This window comes from Cervus elaphus, chromosome 5 (assembly GCF_910594005.1).
Source record: "Cervus elaphus chromosome 5, mCerEla1.1, whole genome shotgun sequence".
In the NCBI taxonomy this organism is placed as follows: domain Eukaryota; kingdom Metazoa; phylum Chordata; class Mammalia; order Artiodactyla; family Cervidae; genus Cervus; species Cervus elaphus.
The window spans coordinates 89,539,019-89,564,588 of NC_057819.1; the positions used below are offsets into that span (position 1 = coordinate 89,539,019).

Consider the following 25,570-nt stretch of genomic DNA (forward strand, 5'->3'; position numbering starts at 1 on the left):
TGGGTTGCCATTTCATTCTCCAGGAGATCTTCCAAACCCAGGGATTGAACCCAGGTCTCCTGCATTATAGGCAGATACTTTACCGTCTGAGCCACCAGGGAAGATAAGATCGTGAAAGCACCATTTAATCCTGCCTCACCCAGATACACCGTGATTTGGACACAGACATGCCCTAACACAGTGATTGTTTGGTTGTATTATTCTCAGCCTCAGAGGATCTGGAACAGAAAGGATAAGGCAGGAGAAAGGAGAAAAACAGAGATGTTTATAAAACACTTTCTTCTTGTGGTGCCATTTAATCCACCCAACCATACTATCAGGCAGATATTATTGCTTTACTTTACAGGTGTGGCAGCTGAGTTGCCGGCCCGTGAAGTGACTTATTCAAGATCATGCTGTGATCACAAGGCAGAGTCAAGCAAAAGACCCACCACATAAGAGTTTCCCAGCATTTTTAAGATTCTGCCCTCATCTTCCTGAAGCCTAGCAGGGTACAGATAGAAAAATCACCCTGCCAGACCCCTGGTGTCTTTGACAGCTATTGTTATTTCTCTGCAGCATTTTCCTCTTTTCTAGAAACTTTCCTTCTTTGGGGAACGGTCACTTTCCATCTATCCTTTTTACCTTGGAAGCAGTCCTGCTTCTTCTCTGCGACCCTAACCACAGGCGATTGGTCCCGCAAGGGTCACCTGACCAGAACTAGGCCAGTCAGAGTCCCTCCAAGAAAGTCTGGCCCCGAGAAATGGAACTCAGTCTCTCCAGGTAGCCAGGACTGAGGACACATGAACTCACAAGCTACAGGCAGCCACAGCCTGATTAGCAAAGCATGTCACTTGGCAGTGAGAAGTGAAAATAAAGAAGATACAAAGAGAAGTAGGAGGCACAAGTCAGAAGAAAATGCCAGGTTTCCCCATGGTAATTGAACTCCTAATTCTGGTTTGTTCTTGCCGGACATCGCAGTCCTTCAATTCTATGAGATGCCTCATTATCCCTTCAATAATTGGCCCCCCACCCCTTTCCCCTCTCTTGAAGCTAGCCAAAATCAATTTCTGTTATTTTCATCCAAAAGGGAACTAGCTAGAGATACAAAGTATTTACAAGACTAGATCTGAACAACCCTGACTTGCCAATTAGCAACTGCTTCTGTTGCTTTCCTCTGCCTTAAGGAACCTCACTCATCTCTTTGTCTAGCCCCTCAATGACAAGATTTGACCACTTACTCATGTCTCTGGCCATTTCGCTCCAATCTCCTGCCTTTTCCATTTCAACAAATAATTATACCGATAAACACATCCTCCTTTGACAGGCCTCCTTGACTTTTCTGGTTTAATGGCATCATTGGCAGGCCACCTGGGATGCATCTGCCACCAGGACCAACTCTGACTCTGCTTTTCTTCAGATGCATTTAGTCTTAACCTCTCTGGCTCCATCGGGCTCCCAGATGTCCTCCGCTGCCATTTGATTGTAGACAATTACATGTAATCAACAACTTCCTGGCTCCTGTGTATGAACACCAGGACCTGACCTCCCAAGGGCAGGCAGAAAATGAGTGTGAGTCATGGCTCCTTCTGTAGGTAATTCAACTGTGGACACCGAGGTGGGGGAGAAGATGTGGCCTTTATCTCCTGAACCTGGAGACCTCCACCTCCCCCACTGAGAAGGCTTGCCAAGAGACTACAGATAACTTCAGCATTGCAATCCGGAAGCCACACCGAGAATTCTCATGTGCTAACTGGAGCCTTTCTTGAATTTTACCCACTGTGTGAGGATGTATGTTTCCTTGCTGGTGAAATTAGCCACAGTGGCTGGGGACTCCAGGCTGTGAGCTATAAATCAGTCTTAAAATTACTGATAAACTCTCACCCAAATTTCAGATTCATGTCAACGGTTGAGTTATCCTTGTTGTTATATTAGATTTTACCATGTTCAGACTCTTCAAGGAAGAGAAATCATTCACAAGATTAAGCCTTATATGATCATCGTCTTCAGCAGGGATGTCCTTGAGAAGAAAAGTGACCCTCAAACCATTTCTTTGCTGCTGACCAGCATACTTATTGCATGGGGTGGAGGGCAGGGGCAAGGAGTGAGTGTTTCCTTGCGGTTCTCCCATCCCCTATTTCTCTGCTCTGTGATAGAAATGGTCTCCTGCTCCCACTTCAAATCAGGGAAAAGTGCCTAAGAAAATGCTCAATCATAGGTGTCACATGAAAGGTACATAAGGTAGCATTCACTCCACAAGAAAAATGGATCCAGACAGGGGATTTAGAAGGTCAAAGTGGGTGTTCTGTAAATGTCAGAAAGAACAGCCTGTGTGTGGTGCTACATGGATTTCAGTATGCCTTCTCATATAGTAATTCTGTTTGAACAACAACCCCGAATGACAGAATAGGTCATCCAGTTCCTATTTGCCAGTGGACTTGTACCCAGACATGGCCAGTGCTTGCCCTAGATGCCATTAGTATTATGTAGCAGAGCCCAGGCATGATCCCGTATCTCTCAATTATATGTGTGATGTTGTGTCTGATTACATGTGGGATGTTGTAGCCATAATATCATGCCTCAAACATGACTCCATATTCTGATTTTATATGGGATGCTCTATCTACAAGGAGTTTATCTATTATAGTTTTAATTTTAAATGAGAATTGGAAAACTTTTGTATAAAGGAGCCCACCAGGCTCCTCTGTCCATGGAATTCCCCAGGCAAGAATACTGGAGTGAGTTGCCATTCCCTTCTCCAGGGGATCTTACCAACCCAGGAATCTGAGCCATCAGGGAAGCTTCTATAAAGGGGCAGATAGTATATATGTTAACCCTGTAGGCTACAGGTCTCTGTCACAACTATTCATCTCTGTCCATGTAGTACCAAAGCAGCTACAGACAATATGGACACAAATGGGTGTGGCAGAGTACCATTTAAACTGTATTTGCCATCATGGATGACAAGCCAGATTTGGCTTGCATGCTATAATTTCCCCACCCCTGGTTTAAAGTATTAGGACCAAATCTTTATGTGAAGGTTAGAGCTGAGCTTCAGGTCAGCAACTCCAGACACCCAATCAATACTGACATTCTGGCCATTTCCAATTCCCAATGGTACATCATCCCCTAACTGCCCCACCTGCCTCATGGCGTGGCCGGTGCATCCCCATCCTTTTCCTAACATCTGCTCACTTCCCAGGGGACTGGAAGTTCAAGGCGGGTACCTGGGAGGAAACATTTATGGAAACAGTGGCTATTTATTAGGTTGGTAGCCTTAAAGGATGGAAAGTAGGTTTTTAATTTTTGTAGTTTTATATTTTCCAAAGGACGATGCATTTGGTTCTTGCCTCCACCTCAGCGTGCCTGCCGCATTCCTGTCTCCATCATCTCTTGTGCTCAACACCTCTCAGACTCTCAGTTTGGACCTGTCAGTGTCCAAACTCACACCTTTCTTAGCATCATGCTAGAACATGTTGACTTTTTTCAAGAAAAAGCTTATACTCCTTGACTGCCAGATACCCAATGGCACCTTTAAACCAGAAAAAAGGGACTTCCCTGGTGGTCCCGTGGTTAAGAATCTGCCTTTCAATACAGCGGACACAGGTTCGATCCCTAGTCAGGGAAATTAAGATTCCATATGCCGTTGTTGTTGTTCTTGTTGCTCAATCACTAAGTCGTGTCTGACATTTTGAGACTCCATGGACTGCAGCACGCTAGGCCTCCCTGACCCTCACTACCTCCTGGAGTTTGCCCAAGTTTCCCACATGCTGAGGGGCAACTAAACCTGTGTGTTGCAACTAGAGAGAAGCCCGCGTGTCGCAACGAAGACCTTGCGCAGCCAAAACAAACGAACAAAAAATCCAAAGAGAAGCCTAGTTGACAGATTCCATGCCCACCCAGCATCTCAGCATTTTAAAAAGCCTAAGGGGACTTCAGGGTTGTAGAGGAATGAAGAAGTCAACAAATCTTCTCTGCAGAAAACAACTAAAACACACCAGACAAAATTGTCGAAAACAACCATGTCTAGCCCCTGGAAATTAGCCAAAAACAAATAGCAAATTGAGAATTATTTGTGAGATGTTTTGGAACTTCAGGTAAGAACACCAGGAGTCTAGGGCATTCTCGCTGCTCACGAAAACCAGCAGCTTCTCTGCCAGAGGGGGCTGATTTGATTAAGACTGGAAGGCAGAGCCTATGCCAGCTGTCGAATGTGAACCTGCAGCTCTCCTAACCTCAGGCTGATCCCACGTGGCACTAGTGGTAAAGAATCCCCCTGCCAATGCAGGAGACACTAGAGATGCAGGTTTGATTCCTGAGTTTGGAAGATCCCCTGGAGAAGGGAATGGCATCCCACTCCAGTACTCTTGCCTGGAGAATCCCATGGACAGAGGAGCCTGGCGGGCTACAGCCCATGGGGCTGCAAAGAGTCGGACACGACTAGTGACTGAGCACATATGAGAGATGACCCACGGCCAGAGGATCAGCCAGAAATTTAATAGAGACATCCCGGAAATGAGAGACTCCAGGGGGCCCTATAAACTCTCCACACGTCCCTGCCTGACTGGGAGGCTGCTCCAACCACAGGGAGGCCTGCGAGTGCCCAGTGGAAAGCAAAACCCATGGTAGAATTTTGAAAACTGCCTGAACCTGGCTGACCACTTAGCTCTGGAGAAATAGTGGCGGGTCCTAGGAAGCCACCTTCACTGCTGGCTCAGCAGGTAAAGAATTTGCCTGCAGTGCTGGAGATGCAGGTTCAATCCCTGGGTTGGGAAGATCTCCCGGAGAAGGAAATTGCAACCTACTTCTACTACAATAGTCTTGCCTGGAAAATTCCATGGACAGAGGAATCTGGAGGGCTGTGGTCCATGGCGTCCCAAAGAGTTGGACATGACTGAGCATGCAAGCAAGCCACTTGCACGCCTAGGAAGCTAGACTAAAATATAAAAATAAGAAACGTTTATGAAACTGAGCAGAGGCAGAACAGCAGCACAGCATAGCATGGCGTTCTGCAGATTAAGTCCAGGCAAATGGGAACAGGTTATCACAACCTACTCAAAAAGGAATGGAAAAGCTGAATAGGCCTCTAACAAGTAGAGGAGCTGAATGAATAATTTAATATGTTCCCCACACACCACGAAAAGCTCAGGCCCAGAGGGCTTCCCTGGTGAATTCTGACGCATTTTTTAAAGAAGAAATAATACCAATACTTCAAAAACTCATTCAAGAAATAGAGGAGGAAGGAACAATTCCCAACTTATTTAATAAAATCAGTATTATCCTGATGCCAAAGACAAAAGCATCACAAGAAAGAAGATCCCTTATTTGATAGTGAGAGAATAAATTTAGAGGGGTTAAACTATCCAATTTCAAAACTTACTATAAATGTACAGAAACCAAGAATAGTCATATAGATCAATGAAACCGAACTGAGAACCTGGAAATAAATCCTTATATTTATATTAATTAATTTTTGACATAGGTGCCAAGTCAACTCAATGGGAGGATGGTCACTGCAGCCAACGGTCCCAGAACAATAGGATATCAATACATAAACCAAGTCAAAACTAAGCAAACCTTGTACCCTTATATCATATCATAAAGAAAATTAACTCAAAGGGGATTATAGACCTAATTGTAAGACCTAAAGCTAAAAAACTTCTTAGAAGAGAAAGTCTTTATGACTTTGTATGAGGCAAAGACATTGTAGATGTGAAACAAAAGTATAGCCCATAAAGTTAAAAAAAACATAATGTGTGTTAAATCACTTCAGTCATGTCTGACTCTTTGCGACCCTATGGACTATCACTTGCCAGGTTCCTCTGTCCATGGGATTCTCCAGACAAGAATACTGGAGTGGATTGCCATTTCCTCCTCCAGGGGATCTTCCCAACCCAGGGATCGAACTGGGGTCTCCTGAATTGCAGGCGGATTCTCTACCATTTGAGCTATCAGAGAAGCCCCCTGTGGAATGAATCAACAAAATGTGATATTTACTTGGAGTACTAACCAGCAATAAAAGAGTAAACAGTTGATACATACAACATCATGGAAGAACCTCAGAAACATCATGCTCAGTGAAAGAAGCCAGATCCGTTTGTATAGCATTTCAACAAAAGACAAATTTAAGGAGATGTAAAGTAGACCAGTGTTGCCTTGAACTGGAAACAGGAATATGGACTGATGGCCAGTGGGCACAAGTGAAGTTTTTGAGATGAAATAAATGATCTAAAGCTGGATTATGATGATGGTTGCACAAATCAAAAATCACTGACTTGTACATTTACAAGTGGTGAATAATATGGTATAAAAATTATACCTGAAAAATACCTGATTACAAATAATAGGACTAGGGACTTCTCTGGTAATCCAGTGGCTATGACTCCACATTCCCAATCCAGGGGGACCTGGTTTGATCCCTGGTCCGGGAACTAGTGCCCACATGCCACAACTAAGAGTTTGTATGCCTCAGTTGAAAGATTCCACATGTGCAGCTAAGACCTATTGTAGCCAAATATATAAATAAATATATATTTTAAATTTTTTAATTAAAAAGATTATGGTAAAGCCCACCAGAATTCAGCTGTCCTCTCTGTCTCCTTTTTCCAATTGCGTGATGCCTCATCTACCTTCACCAGTTCTTACCATTGACGCTTATCCCCACTCCCATTGCTGGAGTTCTGCCTTGTCCTTGCCTCTCAGACTGGAGGCCATGCTTCCTCCACTGCTCCTAAGTGATCCAGAGGCTAGCCAAGGTCTTGTAACCTTGAATCTTGTTCATTATTCTATTGCATCTCTTGAAGATGTTCACAAGTATATGGAGAACTTCATTGCATTTGTGCTCCTCTGTCTCCAGGCACCTGATTTTTCTCATAGTTCCTGGGTCTGATATCATATGACCTATTCCTGAAACTCAGTTGCTCCTCGCTTTCAACATGCCCCAAATCTCACTCACATGACGCTCCGATGAGTATGGAATATACTGCATTCTGGACCGTGAAGCAGAGGAAGCCAGGGATAGCGTCACTTACACTAGAGCACATAACACAACTGTGCATCGAACATTATATATTCTTAACATGCTCTTAAGCCATCTCAGGGAATGTTCATAGATCTTCCACCCTACTTTGTTTTAACCCCATGCCCTCTCTTCTTTCTTCTCCCCACCCTTATCACCACTCCTTCAACCTAAAAAAAAGAAATTCGGAACTTCCCTGGAGGTCCAGTGGTTAAGATTTCACCTTTCAGAGCAGGGGGTGACAGTTCCACCCCTGATTGGGAAACTAAGATCCCACATGCCTTATGGCCAAAAAACCAAAACATAAAATAGAAGCAGCATCGTAACAAATTCAAGTAAGACTTTAAAGATGGTCAGCATCCAAAAAAAAAAAAAAAAAAAAAACTTAAAGAAAAAGAATCTGATTTCTGGAAAAAAAAAAATTCTTCTTATAAAGATCAATGTATCTATTTTCTTCAGGGTCTTGTCTCCTTTCATTTCAAGTGGCTTATCATGACATTGCTCAGATCACGATATCCTCTAGGTTTCTAAATTGAAAGTTCAGTTCAGTTCAGTTCAGTCACTCAGTCTTTGCAACCCCATGAATCGCAGCACGCCAGGCCTCCCTGTCCATCACCAACTCCTGGAGTTTACTCAAACTCATGTCCATCGAGTCGGTGATGCCATCCAGCCATCTCATCCTCTGTCGTCCCCTTCTCATCCTGCCCCCAATCCCTCCCAGCATCAGGGTCTTTTCCAATGAGTCAACTCTTCGCGTGAGGTGGCCAAAGTATTGAAGTTTCAACTTCAGCATCAGTCCTTCCAGTGAACACCCAGGACTGATCTCCCCTAGGATGGACTGGTTGGATCTCCTTGCAGTCCAAGGGACTCTCAAGAGTCTTCTCCAACACCACAGTTCAAAAGCATCAATTCTTCGGCGCTCAGCTTTCTTCATAGTCCAACTCTCACATCCATACACGACCACTGAAAAACCATAGCCCTGACTAGACGGACCTTTGTTGGCAAAGTAATATCTCTGCTTTTTAATATGCTATCTAGGTTGGTCATAACTTTCCTTCCAAGGAGTAGACGTCTTTTAATTTCATGGCTGCAATCACCATCTGCGGTGAGTTTGGAGCCCAAAAAAATAGTCTGACACTGTTTCCACAGTTTCCTCATCTATTTCCCATGAAGTGATAAAACCAGATGCCATGATCTTAGTTTTCTGAATGTTGAGCTTTAAGCCAACTTTTTCACTCTCCTCTTTCACTTTCATCAAGAGGCTTTTTAGTTCCTCTTCACTTTCTCCCATAAGGGTGGTGTCATCTGCATATCTGAGGTTATTGATATTTCTCCCGGCAATCTTGATTCCAGCTTGTGCTTCTTCCAGCCAGCGTTTCTCATGATGTACTCTGCATATAAGTTAAATAAGCAGGGTGACAATATACAGCCTTGACGTACTCCTTTTCCTATTTGGAATCAGTCTGTTGTTCCATGTCCAGTTCTAACTGTTGCTTCCTGACCTGCATACAGGTTTCTCAAGAGGCAGGTCAGGTGGTCTGTTATTCCTATCTCTTTCAGAATTTTCCACAGTTTATTGTGATCCACACAGTCAAAGGCTTTGGCATAGTCAATCAAGCAGAAATAGATATTTTTCTGGAACTATCTTGCTTTTTCTATGATCCAGCAGATGTTGGCAATTTGATCTCTGGTTCCTCTGCCTTTTCTAAAACCAGCTTGAGCATCTGGAAGTTCACAGTTCATGTATTGCTGAAGCCTGGCTTGGAGAATTTTGAGCATTACTTTACTATCATGTGAGATGAGTGCAACTGTGCAGTAGTTTGAGCATTCTTTGGGATTGCCTTTCTTTGGGATTGGAATGAATACTGACCTTTTCCAGTCCTATGGCCACTGCTGAGTTTTCCAAATTTTCTGGCATATTACCCCCCCCCCCTAAATAAACATTCCAGGTGATTTAAGCAGAGACATTGTTGAAAGATATTGGATACCTCCAAGAATTGCCAAGAAGATTATAGAATAGAATCATCAGAAGATAAGCAGGAACTTAGGTAGATGGTATAGTATGGGCTTCCCTGGTGGCTCAGATGATAAAGAATCCACCTGCAATGTGGGAGACCTGGGTTGGATCCCTAGGTTGGGAAGATCCCCTAGAGGGGGGCATGACAACCTGCCCCAGTATTCTTGCCTGGAGAATCCCCATGGACAGAGAAGCCTGGCGGGCTACAGTCCATGGGGTCCCAAAGAGTCAGACACAACTGAGCGAGTAAGCACACATAGTATAGTCTACACTCTAGAACTAGACTAGTGAAGACCCTGCTTCTGCCACCACGGATGCCTCAGGAGACTGGTGTTCACACTGTTGATTCTGTCAGAGTCATCCCTAGAAACAAGATGTCACGGCTTCTCTCCACTACTGTGAAGAATCCAGCATTCGGGTGGAGAGGGAGGTGGGAGGGGGGATGGGGATGGGGAATACATGTAACTCTATGGCTGATTCATGTCAGTGTATGACAAAACCCACTGAAATGTTGTAAAGTAATTAGCCTCCAACTAATAAAAAAAAAAAATTACAGAAATACAGAAGAAAAAAAAAAAAAAAGAATCCAGCATTGGATTCTTGGCCATACAGTCTGGAGTGAGTATTCTTGATTGGTTCAATCAGGTCATGTGCTTGCAATCTAGCCACAAATGAAATGAGTAGAGTTGTTCCTCTGTAACCATGGGAGATTGATTCCAGGATCCCCCCAGGATCTGATAGCAAAATCCTCCAAAGCCCAACCCCCTATTATGAAATGGTACAGTTTTTCCTATAACCTACGCATAGCCTCCTGTTTATTTTTTTAAATTTTTATTGGAGTAGTGTTGCTTTACAATGTTGTGTTAGCTTCTACTGTATAGCAAAGTGGATCAGCTCTACACATGTCCCCTCTTTTTTGGATTTCCTTTCCATTTAGGTCACCAGAGCACTGAGTAGAGCTCTCTGTCCTATGCAGTAGGTTCTCATTAGTTATCTGTTTTATACATAGTAGCATACATATGACAATCCCAATCTCTCAATTCCTCCCACCCCCTTCCCCCCTTGCTAGTGTCCATATATTTGTTCTCTATGTCTGTGTCTCAATTCCTGCCCTGCAAATAGGTTCATCCGTCCCATTTCTCTAGATCCCACATATAGGTGTTAATATACAATATTTGTTTTTTCTGTTTCTGACTCCTCCTCTGTATGACAGTCTCTAGGTCCACCCACGTCTCTGCAGATGGCACAGTTTCATTCCTTTTTGTGGCTAAGTAGTATTCCATTGTATATATGTGCCACATCTTCTTTATCCATTCTTCTGTCAATGGACAGTTAGGTTGCTTCCATGCCCTGGCGGTAAATAGTACTGCAGTAGACTTTGGGGTGAATGTATCTTTTTGAATTATGGTTTGTCTTTGGCTCCCATTTACTTTAAATCTTCTGGTTACTGAACCAAACTTGGGTCTGCCCACATGATGCACAGCAAAGCCGATCTACTGACTCTGGTTGTGGTAAAGGCAAGCATAGCACTTATTGCAAGGTACCAAGCAAGGGGGGCTTCCCTGGTGGCGCAGTGGTAGAGAACTCACCTGCCAAGATGCAGGTTTGATCCCTGGGTCAAGAAGATCCCCTGGGGTAGGAAATGACAACCCACTCCAGTATTCTTGCCTGGGAAATCCCACGGACCGAGGAACCTGGTAGGCTACAGCCCACGGGGTTGCAGAGAGTCAGACACAGCTGAGTGACTAAAGGACAACAAAATAGCAACCAAGCAAGTGTGGGTGTTTAGTGCTCAAACTCCCCGGTGGCTTTCAGGGAAGGAGTGTTAAAGGCCAGGTGAGGGAGAGGTTTGTGAGGAATGTGATCAGGGTGTGCAGTTTTTTGATCGGTGGGTGGTGAGGCAGCCAGGTGAGGTCACAGGGGGTTAACATTCCCATCTTCAGGGTCTAGCTGGCCTGAGGTCTACATGCTGTTCTCTGTCTGACTGGGCCCTGGTTTCTGCAAAACAACTGAGAAATATGTGTTACACTTGATCTTTCCCTTTGAGACACAACTGGAAGTTCTTGGGGCTGATTTATTGTTGGAGTTATAGTCATTTCTCTGCTATACTGTCCTACCTTTGTTTCTGCATGCCTTAGCCTCTCCAATCACAACCACTAAGTTTTGTTCTGTTCTCTCTCTAGTCATGGAGGACCTAGGAGGCCAGAGTATATTCCTACAGTTTTTTTCCTAATCGTCAGTAATCAGGGAACACACTAGGGGTCTGTTGGTTTCAATTTCTAGATCACTTATACTACCTAATACAATGTAAACACTATGTAAATAGTGGTGAATATAATGTAAATGCTACGTAAACAGTTGCTGCAGCCAGCAATTTCAAATTTTACTTTTTGGAAATTTCTGGAATCTCTTTTTCCAAATATTTTCTATTTGTGGTTGGTTGATTCCCCAGGTGTGGAAACCACAGATAACAGAGGGCTGTATAACAGATAACAAAAGCCATAATTGGCCTTTTCAGCTTTCATAGTGAAAGATAGTCTCTTCTTCTCACCAAAATTTATGCCACAAGGAAGTCTCCAAAGAGAGGAAGGGAACTCAGACCTAAAGAGCCTCAGGATAACCACAACAGCCTTTATGGCTAATTTGAAAGCTGACTACTTAGATAAATGAGTAGCCCAATGTGCTCAGCAAAATGATTCAGAAATACTGAGCTCATTGTTTTTTCTTAGCATAGACATGTCTTACAGTGTGAAGGGGCTTTCCTGGTGACTCAGACAATGAGGAATCTGCCTGCAATGCAGGAGACCTGGGTTCGATCCCTGGGTCAGGAAGATCCCCTGGAGAAGGTAATGGCTACCCACTCCAGTATTCTTGCCTAGAGAATTCCCAGGACATAGCGGCCTTGAGAACGACAGTCCAAGGTGTTGCAAAGAGTCGGACACAACTGAGTGGCTAATACACACACACACACACACACACACACACACACACACACACGGTGTGAAAATACAAGCTTAAAAAGAGAAGTTGGTAGTTTGGCCTGGGGAGTAGAAAATGACTGACATTCCCCAGTTCTTTGCGTTGAATCAGGAACATACCTTGGAGGAGGGCAGGGCAACCCACTCCAGTATTCTTGCCTGGAGAATCCTGTGGTCAGAGAAGCCTGGCGGGCTATGGTCCATAGGGTCACAAAGAGTCAGACACAACTGAAGTGACTGAGCATGCGCGCACCTAATGGTCTTCTCAACCAGGAACCCCACTGGCATAATCAATGAAGAGCCCACACCTCTCTCCACTCTCTGAGGCAATTACAGTTCTGTAAACAAATGCTTACCTTTACCCTGCAAGCTACTATTGTTTGGCCTTGAAGCCAAACACTTCTTTCACAGGTAGAATCTAATTGTGATGGAAATATCATAATTAACCTGAAAATTTGCATGGTGGATGTTATTAAGGTAAAATTCACATAACAATACTGAGCCACCTTTGTAAATATACATTTTTAATGACATTTTCTGGGCTCCCAGAAGGTTTCTGGTTAGAATCCGGTAGAAATGTCAAATGCAGGGAGCCCTCTACTCTTGGCCAAGTTATAGTTTATTACTCAGCTCATTCTTGGCTCCTAATAATAAAAGCCTGTGGCTTACTCTCATGACCTCTAGCTGTTCATTAGATACTCTCTTTTAAATGTCTAGAAGCCAGAGAGATCATGCAGTTAGAAGTCCATGTTAGAACCAACACCCTGTCCTCCGAGGCAGAATTGAACTTGGAAGTTTTCATGACCAAGCTTGCCTGGTAGATATGTTATCTTTAGCCTCCGTATATGTATATGTATCATCTGCACTTAGTCACTCAGTTGTGTCTGATTCTTTGTGACCCCATGGACTATAGCCTGCTAGGCTCCTCTGTCCAAGGGGATTCTCCAGGCAAGAATACTGGAGTGGGTTGCCCTGCCCTCCTCCAGGGGATCTTCCCAACCCAAGGATTGAACACAGGTCTCCCAAATTGCTGGCGGATTCTTTACCGTCTGAGCCACCAGGGAAGCCCATATATACATGTCAGTTCAGTCGCTCCATAGTGTCCCACTCTTTGCGACACCATGGACTACAGCACACCAGGCTTCCCTGTCCTTCATCAGCTCCCAGGACCTGCTCAGACTCATGTCCATCGAGTCAGTGATGCCATCCAACCATCTCATCCTCTGTCGTCCCCTTCTTCTCCTGCCCCCAATCCCTCCCAGCATCAGGGTCTTTTCCAATAAGTCAGTTCTTCGCATCAGGTGGCCAAATTATTGGAGTTTCAGCTTCAGCATCAGTCCTTCCAATGAATATCCAGGACTGATTTCCTTTAGAATGGACTGATTGGATCTCCTTGCAGTTCAAGGGACTCTCAAGAGTCTTCTCCAACACCACAGTTCAAAAATCTCAATTCTTCGGCACTCAGCTTTCTTTATAGTCCAACTCTCACATCCAGACTTGACTACTGGAAAAACCATAGCTTTGACTAGACAGACCTTTGTTGGCAAAGTAATGTCTCTGCTTTTTAATACGCTGTCTACATTGGTCATAGCTTTTTCAAAGAGCAAGCATCTTTTAATTTCATGGAAGCAGTCACCATCTGCAGTTATTTTGGAGACCAAAAAAAAAAAAAACAAAAAACCGAAGTTTCTCACTGTTTCCATTGTTTCCCCAACTATTTGCCATGAAGTGATGGAACCAGATGTCATGATCTTAGTTTTCTGAATGTTGAGCTTTAAGCCAACTTTTTCACTCTCCTCTTTCACTTTCATCAAGAGGCTCTTTAGTTCCTCTTCACTTTCTGCCATAAGGGTGGTGTCATCTGCATATCTGAGGTTAGTGATATTTCTCCTGGTGATCTTGATACTGTTGCAGGAAGGGGGACCCCTTCCAGGGCCCGAAACTGGGCTCTTGTCTAACACTCGGAAATGAATTGTCCGAGGAGACACATGCTGACAAAGCAAGAGATTTTATTGGGAAAGGGCACCCGGGTGGAGAGCAGTAGGTAAGGGAACCCAGGAGAACTGCTCTGCCGCGTGGCTCGCAGTCTTGGGTTTTATGGTGATGGGATTAGTTTCCGGGTGGTCTTTGGCCAATCATTCTAATTCACAGTCTTTCCTGGTGGCGCACGCATCGCTCAGCCAAGATGGATGCTAGCAAGAGGGATTCTGGGAAGTGGACGGACAGGTAGTGTCTCCTCTCGATCTTTCCCGAACTCTTCCGGCTGGTGGTGACCTATTAGTTCCGTATTCCTTATCAGGATCTCCTGCCATAAAACAACTCATGCAAATGGTTACTATGGTGCCTGGCCAGGGTGGGCGGTTTCAATCAGTGTGCTTCCCCTAACAATACCAGCTTGTGCTTCATCCAGCCCAGCATTTCACATGATGTACTCTGCATATAAGTTAAATAAGCAGGGTGACAATATACAGCCTTGACGTACTCCTTTCATAATTTGGAGCTAGTCTGTTCCATGTCCAGTTCTAACTGTTGCTTCTTGACCTGCATACAGATTTCTCAGGCGGGAGGTAAGGTGATCTGGTATTCCCATCTTTTTTACATATATATGAGTTTGAAAAAAACTGTTTTATATTAATATAAACAAAATACAGAAAATCACACAAAATAAATGTATAGCTTGAAGAAATTATTATTATATTATTGGGTTGGTCAAAAAGTTTCTTAAGATGGAAAAACCCAAATGATCTTTTCGGCCAATCCAATGTTTTTGTAAGACCCTCATAACCACCACCCAGGTCAAGAAATAGAACTTTGCCAACGTCCCCAGAAGCTCCTTCCCTGTGCCCCTTTCCAATTACAGCCTCTTCCCTCCCCCCAAACTAATTGTATTCTTATGTTTATAGTACATAATTCTTTGTGCTTTCTTTACAGCTTGATCACCCCAAGGTACATCTCTAGTGACTATAGTTTTTAAAAGTTGTCAGGTATTTTAAAGCATTGCAGGTTACCCTTCATCCCTTTCTTTTTCCAACAATTTATCTGTTGAAGAATCTGCATCACCTGTCCTGAATTTCCTTCTGTCTTGGTTTTGCTGACTGCCTTTTCATGTCCCCTAAATTTCCTACAAATGGGCAACTGGACCAGAAGCCTGATTGTACTCAGGTTTGACCCCTTTGGCCAAATGACAAGGGATACGTCAGAAGGCAGCTCATGCCCTGTTTTCTTTTTATGATGCCAGCAGCCACTGCTGCCCACTGTTTAGATCAACCACTTGTTAGAGGATATAAACTGTAAACGGTAATACTCCAATGCCATCATTTCTTTTCCATTTGTTAGTTGGAATACTGCTATAAAGAGATAATTTCCCTATAGATCAGATAGGAAAGGCAGGATAAATGCCTGACCCATCCTCTTTCTTTATCAGATTCAAGATAATAAACTGGTTTCATTTCCCCAAACTGACCAATTCTTCATAGTATTTATTAAATATGGGCTTCCAGGTGGCTCAGTGATAAAGAATCTGTCTGCCCATGTAAGAGATGTAGGAGACGAAGGCTCGATGGGCAGGATCCTCTGGAATAGGAAGTGGCAACCCACTCCAGTATTCTTGCCTGTGAAATCCCATGGATAGAGGAGTCTGGTGGGCTCATGTCCGTGGGATCGCAAAGAGTAGGACACAACTGAGCACACACACATTTATTAAATATATATTCTATGTTTATATATTTTAAATACATAGCTATGTAAATGATTGTGAACATAAGTGTTTAAATAATCTGATAGGTTTAATCCATTTCAGTGTTTATTCTTATTTGAAGTTAAATGGACTCATCTTTGGGAATTGGAGATCTTTAAGTTAGCTCCTGCATCCTTTAACACAATTCTAGTGATCTTTGATAACTTCTTTACCATCTAAGATGAAAAATATTACGAATTTATCTTGGACATTTCCAGCCTCAGATCTGAAATCTGCCATTTCTCAGGAGTCCCAGATTTCTTCTAGTGGGAAATGGTTTTTCAAGACCCTGGTCTCTGTACTAGGAATGCTTATTGCTTCTGATCTGGTCAGTATTTCTAGTTCTTTTCAGTGGACAAAGCTAGAAAATATATATACTGTACAGACATTGATACTTTCCATTCAAATACAGAAATAACGGGTTTTACCTAATCTCTTCCCTTTTGCATTTATGTCTGCATGCGTGCTAAGTAGCTTCAGTTGTGTCTGACCCTTTGTGACCCTATGGACTATAGCCCACCAGGCTCCTCTGTCTACGGGATTCTCCAGGCAAGAATACTGGAGTGGGTTGCCATGCCCTCCTCCAGGGGATCTTCCCGACCCAGGGATTGAACCCATGTCTCATGTCTCCTTCTTTGGCAGCCAGGTTGTTTACCACTAGCACCACCTGGGAAGCCCGACATTTATGTCTACTTTCTTCCAAACTGAGTTCCTGGTTCCTTGAAGATGCAGGAGATAATATGATTGGAATTTCTCATGATTGATTACTTGCTTTATCTCAGATTACCCATACAGCTGTCTCAGAAAAGTAATACAAATACTACCAATGGAAATATGATTAGTGAAAGCCTCAGATTAGTGAAAATAATTAGAAATCTGCCCATGTTCTTCTCATTGTCCCCTGAATTGTTGTAGTTGTGCTATATTGATATTTTCAGACCACACAGTCATTGCATACTGTACTCGCTTCCTTTAACCCTCATTCATTCTTAATTTTATAAGTAGCTATGTATCTAATGTTCACCACTAATCCCTAACATCAAAGTCTTTTTGGTTATTTTGCTTATCTGAAGCTTATTATCTAGTAAATCACAAAAGAAAAGCTTATAAGGATAATACTCCTTAAGTTATTGCATACTTATAATAGTTATCTGTGCTCTTTCTACATGAAAGTCAGTTTTTCTGGACATAAACCTCTCAGATTATATTTTCTTTCCTTCAATATCTTAAAAATGTTACTTCAGTTCCTTCTAGCATAGACCATTGTTGTCAGAAAGTCTGATGATAACCTAATTTTTCTTTTCCAAAAAAGCTGCTGCTTCTTTTTGGCTAGATGGTTAAGTAGGTTTCTGCTTTTGGAAAAAAAAATTCTTTTCTTCTTAAAGTACAGCAATTTACCAGACCATGTCTTGCTATTTGTCATGGAGTTTTAATTTTTCACATACACTGTGTGATGTGTTCTTTCAATTTGTAATTTCAGATTTTTCATTGTTAATTATTACTCTTTGTAGTAGAAACACTGTTTCTAGAAAGTTTTCTTCTTCAGCTCTTTTTTCAGGGACCTTTATCATTATATACAGGATAGTTATCTCTTTGTTCATTATTTTAATTTTCTCTCAACTCCTTTGATCTTTTTTTTTTTTTTTTGCTTCCTTTCAATTCTTAAAAATTTATTCCTTTTTACCTTCTTTTATTCTTAAGGCATTATTGATTATATTTATTTACTCTTGTGTTCCTTCTAGTTTTGATCTTCATTTCTGAAAGGGCTGCTTTCTTTCCAAATCATTCCTGTGATTGTTAAATAACCTTTGAGGATTTTATTATTATTAGTCTCAATTTTTGATGCTTGTATCATTTTCTTAGTGTCTTTTGGGCTTCCCTCATAGCTCAGTCAGTAAAGAATCTGCTTGCAACGCAGGAGACCCAGGAAGATCCCCTGGAGAAGGAAATGGCAACCCACTCCAGTATTCTTGCCTGGAAAATCCCATGGACAGAGGAGCCTGGCCAGTTACAGTCCATGGAGCTGCAAGAGTCGGACATGACTTAGCGACTAAACCACCACCACCAGTGTCTTTTAGCTCATTTTGAAATAGTATACTTCTGATTTGTTTTTCTGGCATTCTTTCACTGTCTTAAAGAAGTTATTCTGTACCTTATTCTCTTTGTTCTTATAAGTTTGTATGGATTTTGTCCTCGATGTTTTTATGAGGTTTATTTTTATGTGAACACAGTTTTCCTGGTCTTTATGAGAGTCCTGGGTCAGGGTAGTTTTTGAACTTTACAAAACTCCCTCTTTGGTTGTTTTGTGTAGTGTTTAAAAATATGGCAGCTTGCTTTCAGAGATTTACTCTCTTTCCCTACCCATTTTCACATGGACCTTCTTTTTTCTTTTGATCCTGTTGTCCCCATTGTATTCAATTTTGTTCCCACACCCAGCACTTTCTCATCAGTGTGTGGACCTGGATTAAGGATCCTGGCTGATCAGCTTTGAGTATTCATGAGATCTGAACTGCTTCATCTTTTAGACCTTGCACAGACCGCCTTGCACATGATTGCCCATTTGTGGATTGGGCAGAACTATTCCCAGGTTCACCTGCTCTTTTCAAATTTCTCCCCCACGCCTGTGCTTCCCAGTGAGTATCCATCAGCTCTGTGGATTCTTCTTTTCTCAGGCCCATTAGGTACCTCACTGCTCCCCTCTGCTCCCTCCCACACAGATGCCCGGACTATGCAGGGCTTGGACTTGGTGGTGGTCTGTCCCCACCCATTCAAGAGATATTTTATCACTAGTTGTTGGTGGCTTGCAAGGGGGAGGGTGTCAGTCTTAGTCATTCCATTCATGTTTTTGTGGAAAATCAGTGAAATTCAAAAACCATACTGCCCTCTTTTCTACGTTTAGGTAGTTTTTGTTTGCTTTTATTTGAACTGCCAACTCTTTTCCATTAAAATCCAGATATGAAACTTACCTTGAAAAGTTCCAATGTCTGGTTATTTTTTTCTTTTTTTTAAGTTTTTTTTTTTCCCCCCCCTGAGGTGGACTATTTTTCAAGTCTTTATTGAATTTGTTACAATATTGCTTCTGCTTTATGTTTTGGCCAGGAGGCATGTGGGATCCTAGCTCCCCTACCAGGATCAGACCCCCACCCCCTGCATTGGAAGGCGAAGCTTTAGCCACTGGATGGCCAGGGAAGTCTCGTGTCTGGTTATTCCTGCATCACCACATTCTCATATAGCTGGAGTGAGGTGGCAGTATCCTTCATTAGATGAACCGTGAACTCCCCTTTGCTGTGGCCCTTCATTCTCCATTGTTTCACTGACCCATTGACTTATTCACATTGTCTTCCTGGCCCTACATCTACATGAGACATCCGCACTGTGATTTTTGTTTTAGAGTCAGTGACAGGTGGCTCAGTGGTAAAGAATCCGCCTGCAATGCAGAAGCTGCAGGAGATGCGGGTTTGATCCCTGGGTGGGGAAGATCCCCTGGAGGACAGCATGGCAACCCACTCCAGTATTCTTGCCTGGAGAACCCCATGGACAGAGGAACCTGGCCATAAGGTCTTAAAGAGTTGGACATGACTGAAGTGACTTAGCATGCATGCAATCACAGTGACAGGAAGTAGGGAATATCAGGAGCCCCTTGCCTCCTCACCCAGGATTTTATGTTCCTGTGGCCCCATCACATTTCCTCCATTCTAAACCCCAGGTGCCCTACTCTTAATGCCTATGCCCCTTCTATATTTGCAGACTTCCCCTGCAAAGCTTCTGGTCCCATAAAACACTTGTAGATGCTAAGGCTGCCTGTGTATTCAGTTCATAAGAGAATGCCCTGAGATCTGTCTGAGAGTCAGAAAGGGTGATCACATAGAGGCCAGTTTTAACAAGATGTAGACAGGAAACAGGAGGAAGAGATCAGCCAGGAGACAGGATGTCAGTAGGCCAGGCAGCACAGGAGAAAGCAAATTAAAGTCCTTGTTCTGGAAACGGGCTGGAGGAAACATGAGGCTGGGGCACTGAAAGGGAGGCTAATGCATGGACTGTGAAAAAAAAAAAAAAAAAAGAGTAGGATCTGTGTATGGAGCAGAGTTGGGTCAGGGGTGTATTTGGCTGATGGTGAATTCTGTCCACTGTGTCCCTTTTGTATACAGCCATTTAAAAAGATGCTACTCACCAAATGCATACAGGCCACCTCTGTGAGCCATAAATCTCAGGAAAATCTCTCCACCCACAAGGAGCTGCTTATAACTCCCTGAAAATCCTCAAGCTTCTGCACCTGTGCATCGTACCCGCTGTTCCTCTTGTGTTGACCTCCCTCCATCTTTGCCCAGGCAACAGAGATATCGCATCTCCTCTCTCCAAAGATATCACAGGCCAAGTGTGATGTCTCATGAGTGCTCCCACAGGCCCTCAGGGAATCATTCATCACACTCTATCATCCATTTCCTTATTTGTCTAAGCTCAAAGCTCCTTGAGAACAAGAAGAGGGTCTTGTGAAATTCAGTATCTCCTACATGTAGCACATTACAGGAGCTCAATGCCTATCAATGCTTCTGCCATGACAGACAGATGCCAGTTTGTACCAGTGCCCATTCATAGCACAGTCAGAGAGACCAGCCAACCCAACCCGACACGCAACACTGAGAGAGGCGGGGCAAGCTCACGGTATCGGATCATCCCACCAGTATCTTCCATCTGCTGAGACTGCCTTTACAATCGATGTGACTATTTTACAGCAGATTTCATCAGGAGATAGCATGAGAGAGAGCAAAGGGAGGGTAGGGCCTCTGGAGTTATTGTTCAGAGACAGGAACAGTATCCCATGAGCCATGGAAATCCGAGGACACACGAAGGTTCTCAGAAATCAGTCTTCCTTCTTGCTTGTAAGTTTCAAAGAGCTCATGCAGAGGCAGGAACATGAAAACATAACAGGCCAGTGGGTGGAAGTAGAAGGACTATTTGCCAGCGGAGAACAGGGTGTCCTGCACACCATCATTCAAAGGGAGGGTTCATGAGACAAAGTTAGTGTCTATAGAAAGTGGATCTATCCACCTGGCTCTAGACATCTCTTTTCCCCTAAACTAAGGGATCTAGATTTCCTTCTTGTGGGCTTGTGTCCTCAGGGAAATTTAGGAATTCCATGGTTGGAAACTTTCAACACTAGGATAAATTATCCACCTAGGGTTCTGATCCTTAAACTGGGTTTTCACCTTCTCCCAGGATGGAACCCTCAGCTTAAATGAAGTTCCAGCTCTGGAAATTGAGACAATACCATATTCTTAATACCTGCTTTGTTGGCCTATGTGATATTCTAGTCTAGTGGTTCTCAGTCTTGGCCACACAGTGGAGTCATCCAAGGGCTTTTAAATGTACCAATGCTAAGGGAATTTCCTGGAGGCCCAGTGGTTAAGACTCCATGCTTCCACTGCAGAGGCCGTGGGTTTGATCCCTGGTCCAAGAACTAAGATCCTCGCATGCCATGTGGTATAGCCAAAACATTTGAAGAACAACTAAATTAAACGTACCAATGCTTGGACTTTACCCCAGACCAAATGAATTAAAATCTCTGGGGATGGGACCTGAGCATAAGTATTTTTTAAAACTCCCTATAGTCCTATTCATTGTGGGAGGGGCCGCATATGGGCTTGTATGCCAGGAGATAAGGCTTTGGGGGAAACATTTGACTTAAAGCAACAAATATATATTGCTGTTTTAACATATAAATATATATATGCCACACCAGCTATCTCTAAAGTGTAGTCAGGGTTGAGAAGCATTTCTTCTGGTCCCTTTGGGGTGAGACTCTGCCTTTGTCTTCCTTAATTCAAAGCATGACCCTCCTTGGATGATTTCCTTTTTAATAGATATAAAACTTTTAGACTCCTGGGATAAACTTTATTTTAGGTGCTGTTGGAGGTGATGGAGAGTGGGATGATGGGAGACTTTCAGGTCCCCCTTATCACCTACAGAACTCTTTTATATCCTCCTCTGATTCGATTCAGAAGCAGGCAAGACTTATTAGTGTTTATTCTCTTCATACCACAGCCAGAGTGGTGTTGATCTTTTGTGCATAATTCTTTGTTCTGCTAGCAGATTATTCCCATGAGATAGATTCGATAATGCAAAAATACTTGTTCAAATCTTCTTTTAACCTATTGTGCATAGCTCCAAGTATTTTTGTGGTTTCTGTCATTTTTTTTCCATCTCTTATTGTTTATTTTATGTTTAGCATGTGAATACAGTGGCCACACTCCTGTTCAAAGTTGAACAATGGCCTCTCAACAGTCACCAGGTAAAGTCCCAAATCCTTCTCTTGGCCAGTTGGGCATCACTGACCCCTCTCCTGTCCCCCACCCCCAGCCTCATGTCACTCCATGTGGCCCCTTGCTACTGCATTCTGGCCACACAAGCTTAACATCTGTTCCTAAAACATGTTACTCTGTTCTCCTCCTCAGGTTCTTGGCACAAGCTCTTCCTCCAAGTCTGATTGGCAACTTATCCTTCAGGTATTGCTCCCAGCCACTTCCTCAAAGAGATCTTCCTTGATCCCTGAGCCTAAAGGGTTCTCTCATAGCACTCGGCCCTTTCCCTCACAACATTTATTATAATGTGTAACAGTGCACTTATTTGTGCAATTAGTTGTTTACTTCCACTAGACTGGAAGCTCTATGAGGGCAGAGACCATTTATTTTTCTCTGCTTTCCACACCCTTGTACCTAACTTAGCACCTGATATACAGTAAGTGCTCAATGGGTGCTTGCTGAATGAATGTTTTTGAGTAGAAAACCAAGGTCCAGAGGCATTGAAAGACATGACCAAGACCAGTTAGGCAGATAACAGGAAGCCTTCTAGGGCCATGCTGTCAGAGATGCTCAATTCAGAATCTCCACTCCATCCCCAGTGTCCCTCTGTGCCAGAATCCCATCCTGTGGACTGTTGTCTACACTACCTGCTCTAAAGTTGACCTCAAGGGCTCCCCATCAATGGAACAGCCAGGTTTTTGAGGAGGTCAAATGGTCACCCCCTCACCAAAAAGTGATGGTTGTCTTTGGCTGGACTCTTATGTTGTGTTGGAAGGCTTTTATCAAAATAACCCTGAATCTTTCCACTGCAGGCCTTCTCTTTCTGGGCATCCATGGCTCTTGCAACAGCCCTGTGAATTTCTATTTGGCCGTTGGCGATGCCACCAGGCAGCCTGTCTACGAATGTGATGTGCATTGGCTGTAATTATTCAATGGTCCCCAAAACCATTGTGCTGTTTGTTTCTGTGACCTGTGTGTCTGCCACTCTCGGGGGGGTGTTTCACAGAAGCGAGGGACAGCTCAGTGACAGCCTTGACAAGCCTTCTCTGCTCCTAGGCACTGGCCAGGGGCTCCGTGCCGCTGGGGGTGGCAGGTAGGAGTTTGCTAGGGGACAAATAAAGAGAAGAAGTGAAGTCAGAGCGCTTATCCTTGACTGGCTCCCTCCGGTTCCCAAGCCCCTGTGTTGTACTTTCTATCCCCAAAATCAGTTTTGTTGGTGCCACATCTGACCCCACCTCCTAGGGACAGGCCAAACTCTCTGTCCCCTACCCACCAGAATATGCCCAGCCTGGGAGCCACACCACACGTTTTTGCTGCTGCAGAACCTACCAGCAGATATGTCCACGTGCTCTGATAGAAGTTCCTGGTAGACCCCTACCTCAGAAACATGAATTTCCACTTGGGCTTCTTGGCTCCTAATTAGGTTCAGAAGGAAGTACCAAACTCTCATTAGCACATGCATGCACATGCACACACAAAACACGTACCCACTCACTCACACAAACACACAGACTCAGACTGGACTGCCCTTACCCTGAGTACCTCTCACTCATTCACAAGACAGGGGGCTGCTCTGTCAGACGAGTCCCCAGGACCCTGCCAGGATAACATATAGGCTGGAGTTCCAATCCAAGTGGCTACCAATTGCCCTGACCATTGGTCCGTCCTCTCCCTGGTAGGTTGTTTTTTATTTTCTTCATTTCTTTCTGTCTGATCATCCTTCCCCACCCTACAGCTCTGCATATTCAACTCCTACTCATCCTTCAAGACTCAGTTCTGCCTTCTCCATGAAGCTCCTCATTCCTGCAGCTGGAGGTGTTTCCTCTCCCTTCTGAACATCCAAAACACCTCTGCTCCATCTCCACTGAGACTCTTGAAACCAACTTTCTACTTTCTAATCAAGTTGTTTTTGCACATGCTTAAACAACTCTTTACCCCAAATATTTCATATGTTTCTCTGTATCTATCTATCTATCTCAGTTCAGTGCTCAGTCCCTCAATCATGTCTAACTCTTTGCGACCCCATGGACTGTGGCCCACCAGGCTCCTCTGTCCATAGGATTTCCCAGGAAAGAATACTGGAATGGGTTGCCCTTTCCTATTCCAGAGGATCTTCTTGATCCAGAGATCGAACCCTCATCTCCTGCACCTCCAGTGTTGTAGATGAATTCTTAAACTCTGAACCATCAGGGTCTATCTAGATCTAGATCTGTATCTATATCTGTATCTATGTATCTATATCTATCAGCCTGCTGTACTCTCCAGAGACAATGTGCATTGATAGAAAGACCGCTGACTTTGTTGTCTGACAGAACTGAGTTGATTCCCCTCTTCCTTCTGTTCCTCCTTCCATGATATTTCTTAAGTCCTCTATGTGCCAGGTACCATGCGGTACCCTAGCAAGACAGTACACAGAAGATACGCAGTCCCTGCCTCCATGATGTACACAGTCTCATAGAGTTCTTATCCCCAGGCCGTTAATCACTGATGGGCTTCCCTTGTGGCTCAGCTGGTAAAGAATCTGCCTGTAATTCAGGAGACCTGAGTTCGATCTCTGGATTGGGAAGATCCCCTGGAGAAGGGAAAGGCTACCCACTGAAGTATTCTGGCCTGGAGAATTCCATGGACTCTATAGTCCATGGGGTTGCAAAGAGCTGGACACGACTGAGTGACTTTCACTTTCACTTGGGATTCGGGAAGGTCATTCCATCTCAAAGGGCCTCGGTTTCTTCCTCTACAGTATTGAGTTGTATAATAATTACCTCCTAGATGTACAGTAATAATTAACTGGAGGGATGTACATACAATATCTAACACTACTGTTGTGTTCAATAAATTCACATTTCTTCTCCATATTCCTCATTTAGCGAGAACTCTAAACATAATAGTGGTTCAAGAGTATTTGTTGGGGGACGTTTCTGGTGGTCCAGTTGTTAAGAATCCACCTTGCAATGCAGGGGACATGGGTTTGATCCCTGGTCGAGCAGCTAAGATCTGACATGCCAATCACAGAGTTACTGAGCTCTCACACCACAATGAAAGATCCTGTGTGCTGCAACAAGACCCAAAGCAGACAAATAAATATATTTTTTTTAAAGAGTATTTGTTGGGAGGGAAAGAGGACAGATGAAAAGGAGGAAGGGAGGAAGGGGGAAAATCACAGCGGTTCATTGAGAACTGTCTGGATTGCCAGCATTTGCCCTGTCCTTTTTACTTTCCTGATTGGATGTTGAAAGGGGGCAGTGATTGCATTCTAGAAGAACCAGTTCTAGATAAGAACCAGGTTCCCCCAGTCCTTGTCAGGTTATCCCATGCACAAATCCAGTCATAGAGCCAAGACACGGAGTTCCTCCATGGACCAATGTGTAAACATTAAAAAGGAAACCTTCAGTAGTTTTCAGGGTCCCCAAAAGCTGTTGTCCCCCAGGTTCCCCACTGAACTTCTGCCCTTCATATTTATAACCCTCCAGTTTCTCTTTCCCGGCTTCCCAGACAGCGGTGCAGACAAAAAGACCATTTATAACAGCCTTTTGACAGCTGGAC

At 43.6% G+C, this 25,570-nt stretch overlaps 1 protein-coding gene across 1 annotated transcript in view; it reads left to right on the forward strand.

Annotated features, from left to right (window-relative positions):
• Positions 1 to 25,570, forward strand: part of ASIC2 (acid sensing ion channel subunit 2) — a 1,206,795-nt gene that overhangs the window by 716,578 nt on the left and 464,647 nt on the right. The window lies entirely within an intron of this gene.